Below are 5,680 nucleotides of genomic sequence, written 5' to 3' on the forward strand. Positions count from 1 at the left end.
GATGGTGAATGAGTGGATGGATAGGTGGATGAATGGAAGGGTAGATGGATGATTGTAGATAGATGGATAGATGAATAGATGTGGATGGATGGGTATATGGTGGATGAATTATGGATGGGTGGGAGGATGGTAGATGGGTAAATGGATAGATAAGTAGAGGGATAGATATGGATGGAGGATGGTGAATGGATAGATGAGTGGATGAATCGGTGGGTGGATGGTAGATGGATGGAGGGTGAGTGGATGGATGGGTGGATGGGTGGTAGGGGGAGACTCTTAGTGGAGCTCAGAGGCATCACAGGTTGTCAACACTCACTAGTGTTCTTCAAGAGGCTCCGTTTGCCAAAATCTGCAGAAGGGCTCTCAAGAGGGCCCCTAGCCTGCCTGTGGACTTCTGAATCTCATGACATACAGGGCATCCCTGGGAGCAAATGTTCCTTAGGGGCACCTGTAAAAGGGCTGCAGTGGGCTGTTCCAGAACTCTCCAGTCCTCTAACTCTAACTGCTCTACAAACAAAATTTACTCACAAAGTTCCAAGGGAGGCAGGAGCTGGGTCTGCAGGGGCCAAACAGGGCTGGGGTCAGAGCCCTCTAGGGCAAGTTCTGATTGGGCAGCCTCAGACTCAGGGGCTTAGTCACTGGGTTCCAGATGAAAAGGAAGCCATGTTTAGGGTTTGTTCTTGTCTTCCATCATATCCAGGTGGTGCTGGTGGCTACTCCTGACTCAGTGCTCTAAAAACCTTGTGGTACTCAGGACAGAGCTAGGTGAGCCCAGGCTACAACCCTCTGGCCCCTGGAGGGTTACTGGTAAGGTAGAACCTGCTGGCAACACTTCAGGTCTTGCTTGTCCCTGGAAGGTTTGAGAATCAGGCTGTGGGGAGGGGAGAGCTACTCTGGGGACCATGACCTTGTTTCTGGCCTGCAGAAAGGTCGGGGTGATGCAGGCTCATTTTTAGATGATGGCTCGCGGGGCACAGGGGCGCGTTAGTCACTGTGAGCTGACGTAGTTCGGGTTACTGTCTCTGCAGAAGCAGCTGTCGGGGCGGGGACCATAAATGTGAGGGTCCAGCCCAGAGGAGCTAGGAGGGCACAGGGTCCCCACCAGATGGGACACTCCAGTCTGCCAGAACTAGCGGAACTTCTCTCCACCATGTGAGTCTGTGTGTGGGCTCTGAGCAGCAGCAATGACAGGGGACAGAGGACAGAGGGGTGCCTAACCTGCAACATCCAGCAGGGGGAACCCCCATGGCCAAAGTCTGTGCTACCCACAGAACAGTGGGAATGCAGCAGGGTGTCCAGACTGGATCAGGTGCGCTCAGCTTGGAGAGTCTGAAACAGGACCCCAGAAGGGTCCTCTGCCATGGGGTATGAGGGAGTGGCTTTGAGGTACGGCTATTGGTTTGCACATCTTATGGTACATCTACACTGCCCCCCCTCTTTTGGACCCTTGTTTGGTTGTGAATGCTTTTGGTGAGTTGGCATCCCCCACTCCAGATGAGGGAGGGATGGGGGAGTCCAGAGTCAGGACGGCTGCTGTTCTGCCCTGTACCCCTGGCCCAATCATTTTCTCATTGTCTTGTGACTGTGATTGTTCTTATCTGTGGAAATGTGAGTTTGGGGCTTCTGGCCCCTGCCTGAGTTGGGGCTCAGAGGAGAGTGCCTGGATCTGACTCTGCCACTTTCCGTGTGGTTTTGCTAAGGTCACACTCTCAGAGATTCAGTCTCCCACTGACAACGTGGGGTGATGGTACTCCTGGAGAGAAAGGGCCCAGGGATGTTGCTTAAGTGTTTATTTTGGTTTCAGGTCTGTGCCTGAAGTGTCTCAGGGGAACCCCCCATCTCAGTGTTCAGAGGTCATTTCCCGTGTTGCTCAGGGACAGAATTTGGGGGCTCCAGCTGGTCAAGACTGTGATCAGTCATCTAAAGTACAGCCTAACCTGGTTTGAGCAGAGGTCAGAGTGAAACTGGGCAAGAGTCCAGCAGCTTTGTGCCTAGGCTGGAAACTAAGCACAGAGGGGTGTCAGGCAGGTGCAGAGAGGCCCCTCCCCACTCCATCCTTTCATCACTTTTCAGCAGCTGAGGAGGGTTTGGAAGGGTTCCTGGGACAGCTTGGGAGAGGGGTTGCAGCTCAGGTCTGAGGGGCCGACTACCTAGCCCAGAGGGGCACAGTGCCAAAGCCAAGAGAGCTGGAGGCATGGAATGGGAAGGTACCTGCCAGAGCATCTTCAGGCTCTGGCACCAGTCTAGGGTGTCCTGGAGCCATGTATCCTTCCAACCCCTAGCTTCAGGAAAGCCACATGCTTCAGACCTCCAGTTCCTGTGAATCTTGAATCCAAGCTAGCACTGGCTCCTGCAGCTGCAGAGGGTGAGTGAGGGGCTCCAGCATGAGGCTACATGTGGAAGGGGGGGGGAACAATCAGGAACAGTGGGGCCACCCTGCTGACTCATTTGACATTAACACCGGCTCCCAGGGCTCAGGGACCATTTTACAGATGATGAGTAATATGAGGGGTTAGCAAGAAGGTCGGGTCAGCCATGGACATCTGGGAGCATATGCACACACAAGCACAGATATACAGAGTGAGGCAGGCACATACACACACACACACACACACACACACACACACACACACACTCACATGTTCTATTACTGCCAACAGCTGCAGGGAGCCCTGGCCTGGGCATGCTCTGGGCCAAGCCCCTTCTGCTGTGAGGTGGCAGGTCTCTCTTAGTAACTTGTCCTCTGACTTGCTATTTGCTTTTTTTTTTTTTGTTTTTTTGGGTCACACCCAGCGGTGCTCAGGGGTTACTCCTGGCTGTCTGCTCAGAAATAGCTCCTGGCAGGCACGGGGACCATATGGGACACCGGGATTTGAACCAACTACCTTTGGTCCTGGATCAGCTGCTTGCAAGGCAAACACCACTGTGCTATCTCTCTGGGCCTGCTATTTGCTTTTATTTGTTTAATTTTTCATGATGTTCATCTCACTCCTGGCTCTGCACTCCTGGCTCTGCACTCCTGGGATGAACCTGGGATGAACCAAGGTCAGCCACATGCAATGCAAGGACCCTACCACCTGCACTATTTCGTGCCTGATATTTGTTTTTGTTTGTTTGTTTGTTTTTTAATGTTAGTTCCATTCTTACATTTTTGACACAAAGAGGTTTACAGATTTAAATTAATCAAGAAAAATTAATATTTTTCTTTTTGAAGAATGGCCTTTTTCATATGGAATTTGAAATTTATTTCTGATTTTATTTTACTAAGAAGACCTCCAGAAGGTAGAATATACAGTGAAATTCCTGTATCTTAGTGACTCTTGACCAATGACCACTGCAAGCCCAGCTCCAAATGAGACATGGAAGGGCATGTTTGCCTACAGATGTAAATGCACGGAAATTAATGGACACTCGCTTTACCTGGGGGAAATCTATTAAGATAGATGCCTTAATTAATGAACATGTATTATTATTGTTATTATTATTGGAGGGACACACCCTGTGGTGCTCAGGGATTACTTCTGACTCTGCACTCAGGAATCATTCCTGGCAGGCTCAGAGGACTGTATGGGATACTGGGAATCAAACCCGGCTCTGCCACATGCAATACCAGCACTCTCCCTATTGTGCTATGTCTCCAGTCCATTGTATTTTTTATGATAATATGTCAATCATACAAAATATGATGCTACTATGTCAGTTGGCCTTATATACATTTGCAATTTGATATCTGTATAGATGTTATATGTATTATGTATTTACAAATACACACATTCATATCACTCAGAAAGTCCCACAGTGCCCTATCCTGGGTAGATGGGGTCTGCTCCAGCCCAGACAGCCACATCAGTCCATTTCATTGTCAAACTTTCACTTTACCTGTCTGGGACTTAGGAGTAGGAATGGAGAGATCCTGTGCAGGCCTAGTGCATGGTCCTGTTTGGGCACTCTTTTGATGTTGGACCTCAGTGGATCCCAAGAGATATCCCTGAGTCACCAGTTTGGTCAGTTTAGTCTTAGGAGAAAATGCTGGATTCTTTCCTTCAAAGTGATAGCCCAGTCTTAGATGCCCACTAATCAGGCACTGGGGAACTCAGGGGGCTTAGTGGGCACCCGATTGGTTCAGCATTTGATGCTCTTGGTCTTAGCATTCGTAACACATTGTCTATGTGCCTGGTGCCTTGGTAACTTTTATTTATTTATTTATTTATTTATTTTTGCCACACCCGGCAGTGCTCAGGGGTTATTCCTTCCTATCTGCTCAGAAATAGCTCCTGGCAGGCACGGGGGACCATGTGGGATGCCAGGATTCAAACCAACCACCTTAGGTCCTGAATCAGCTGCTTGCAAGGCAAATGCTGCTGTGCTCTCTCTCTGGCACCGACTTTTATTTTTTTTAATTTATTTAAAGAAAATGTATCACATAGTTGACATAACTGATCATAATACATTTGTTTCAGGCTAGCAGAAAGCAAAATTATTAAGAAATAGAAAGAGAATAGAGAATTAAAAAATAAAGTGGAAAAAGAAGGGGAGAGAGTTGATCAGCAGTTATATTTGTGAAAATTGTTGTATCATCAATAAAGTAGTTAGTACAATAGCTGAAGGTTTAGTATGCTCCTTTTTACCCCTTAGAGATGGGAGATACACCAAAAAAAAAAAAAGAAAGAAAGAAAGAAAAAGAAAAAGAAAAAAAAGTGTGTGTGTGGCAGTTGTCGTTTGCATAGGCACAACAAAACATGGAAGAAATGTGCTCGCTTCGGCAGCACATATACTAAAATTGGAACAATACAGAGAAGATTAGCATGGCCCCTGCGCAAGGATGACATGCAAATTCGTGAAGCGTTCCATATTTAAAAAAAAAAAAACATGGAAGAAATTGGAAAGAAAGACCTTTGGCCTAAAAAACAGGAGATCTTACCCCAGAAGTATTTTGGCATAAAACCAACTCAAAGCTTCAGGCATATACTTGGCTGTCCAGCCCCCTAATCATTCTGGGTGGTCAGCTCTTCAGTCTCACAGTTGTTGCTATTAGGTTTCTGTAGTTATAGATCCTGGTTTTTTGTGTTTTTTTTTTTTTTAGATCCTGGTTTCTGAACAGGTCCTGTGTTGAAGACCAGGTGGTATATAGTGTCTTCTCACCATCAATTCATCTCACCATCCATCAGTTAGCATTGCAGAGAATCCTGCTCTAAAAGCAGACAATTGCTGTTGCCCAGTTTTCAGGGTGGTATAAGAACTGTCTTTGGAGGGACCGGGCGGTGGCGCTAAAGGTAAGGTGCCTGCCTTGCCTGCGCTAGCCTTGGATGGACCACAGTTCGATCCCCTGGTGTCCCATATGGTCCCCCAAGCCAGGAGCGACTTCTGAGCGCATAGCCAGGAGTAACCCCTGAGCGTTACCGGGTGTGGTCCAAAAACCAAAAAAAAAAAAAAAAAAAAAAAAAAAAAAAAAAGTGTCTTTGGGGGCCCAGAGAGAAAGCACAGCGGAGTTTGCCTTGCAAGCAGCCTATCCAGGACCAAAGGTGGTTGGTTCAAATCCCGGTGTCCCATATGGTCCCCCGTGCCTGCCAGGAGCTATTTCTGAGCAGACAGCCAGGAGTAACCCCTGAGCACTGCCGGGTGTGGCCCAAAAACCAAAAAAAAAGAACTGTCTTTGGAGTAAGTCAGTGCCATGGCAGTA

The 5,680-nt window shown here is 47.9% G+C and overlaps 1 non-coding gene across 1 annotated transcript; it reads left to right on the plus strand.

The window, feature by feature from the left end:
• The first annotated feature begins 4,750 nt into the window (after window positions 1–4,750).
• Window positions 4,751–4,857, plus strand: LOC126005596 (U6 spliceosomal RNA). The gene has a single exon (XR_007494643.1). It is a non-coding gene; the product is annotated as a U6 spliceosomal RNA (small nuclear RNA).
• The last annotated feature ends 823 nt before the right edge of the window (window positions 4,858–5,680 follow it).

Source organism: Suncus etruscus, chromosome 3 (genome assembly GCF_024139225.1).
Source record: "Suncus etruscus isolate mSunEtr1 chromosome 3, mSunEtr1.pri.cur, whole genome shotgun sequence".
Classification (NCBI taxonomy): domain Eukaryota; kingdom Metazoa; phylum Chordata; class Mammalia; order Eulipotyphla; family Soricidae; genus Suncus; species Suncus etruscus.